This window comes from Pyrgilauda ruficollis, unplaced genomic scaffold (assembly GCF_017590135.1).
Source record: "Pyrgilauda ruficollis isolate IOZ18807 unplaced genomic scaffold, ASM1759013v1 scaffold10, whole genome shotgun sequence".
NCBI classification, from domain to species: domain Eukaryota; kingdom Metazoa; phylum Chordata; class Aves; order Passeriformes; family Passeridae; genus Pyrgilauda; species Pyrgilauda ruficollis.
Genome location: NW_024508101.1, coordinates 6,702,010 through 6,703,722, shown reverse-complemented (window position 1 = coordinate 6,703,722; position 1,713 = coordinate 6,702,010).

Sequence of the window (1,713 nt, the reverse complement as noted above, 5' to 3'; positions counted from 1 at the left end):
TCCCGGCGGCGGGCGGCGCGGGGCGGCCCCTGGCGGGCGGGGCGGCGGGGACGGGCCTGGCCCACACACGGCGACGTGGGGACACAAACACACAAACAGCCCTAAATCCCAGCCACAGGATGTCCCGGGAGAGTGGCGGCCCCACCCCTGAAAGTGTCCAAAGCCAGGCTGGAAGGGGCTCCTGGTCTAGTGGGAGGTGTTCCTTGCCATGGCAGGGGGTTGGAAGTGGGTGATTTCAAAATGCCCTTCCAGCCAAAGCCATTCTGGGATCCCAGAGCTCATGGTGCAGGGCTGTGCTCAGGCCATTCTGGAATGTTTCTAGTGAGGGAGACTCCGCAGCCCCTCCGGACAATCTGTTCCTGTACACAGTCACTGCACAGGAAAGTTTTTCCTCATTTTCAGGCGAAACCTCCCGTGCATCGCTTTGTGCCCATTGTCCCTTGTCCTATTGCTTGGCACCGCTGAGCAGAGCCTGGTTCATGTTCGTGGCACCCTCCCTGCAGACACGGACAGACGTGATGAGTGCCCTCTCAGCTGTCTCTGCTCAAGGCTGGATGGGCCTGGCTGGTGTTTGAGCACAGGGGAAGGACACAGACCTTGAAAGGGTCACAGGAAAAAGTGTGTTTGTGGCCTTTGTAGTCTCAGAAAGGGACTCAAATGTGTTACACCAGAGCCTGTGCCTCAAAACAAGTAGATGACAAATAATGGGGGCTCTGAACATCCCTGGTTTCAGTTGTATTTCATCCGGGATGGTGGGGAAGTCATACCTGACTCTGGCCTGTGTTCACCTACTTCTCATTTTGTTTTTCTTGATGTTTCTCCATCTGTTAATTAAGTATCTTTGATTTTGTCTTTCCTGACCTCGCACAGCAAACACTGCCAGTGCTGGAGCATGTTCCCTCCCTTGGGAACATCAAGTGGAGATGGTGGCAGAAGGGCTGGGTGGTCCCCACGTGTCCCCACTGACCCTGGTCCTGCCCTGCTCTCCCTCCTCACCAGGGCTGCCCACAAATTGTCTGTGCCACATTACAGATGGGGCATTGACTGTCATAGCCCTGTGTGTGGAGCCCTTGAGGTTCATCCCCAGTTGATACCTGCTGTCAAACCCTTTTGTTATCCTTGCAACTCTATCTATATCACCCACTGTATTCCCTTGGAAGCTGGCAATGAGATAAAAGCACAGTTGGTGCTTTTGGAGTGGAACACAGCTGGTGGTTGGGCAGGCACAGGGTGCTTGGCTCCTGCAAAGGGCATTTTTGGGTGCCCAGGGCTATCCTGTGGGATGCAGGATCCCACCCAATCTCCTGGACCATGCTTGCTGTACAGCTGAGCTCCTCCAGACACATTTTGACGTTATTTGTTGGAATTGGGGTTTAAGCACAACACTTTTGGCTGGTGCTTCTGTTTTGGAGTTGTGCTTTGCATCTGGGTGATGGGAGAAACAGTTCCCTTGACTCTTTTGGCATTGTGTATTCCCAAGACTGGCTTCTGTATATTGGGCATGAATTATTGAGGAGCTCACTGGAAGAAACAGTTGCCTGCTGTGTTTTTGATAAGTGCTAGTATTTTTTACATTGATTCTGACTTCCCCCTCCCCTTTCATTTATTGGCTTGTAGTTATAGTATTTTAGAATAAACAAAGGAAAAACTGTGTTTTAACTTGGCAGTTCCTTTGTTTTTTTAGGAGCAGTCATTTTTTCCTTTGTCTTCTGT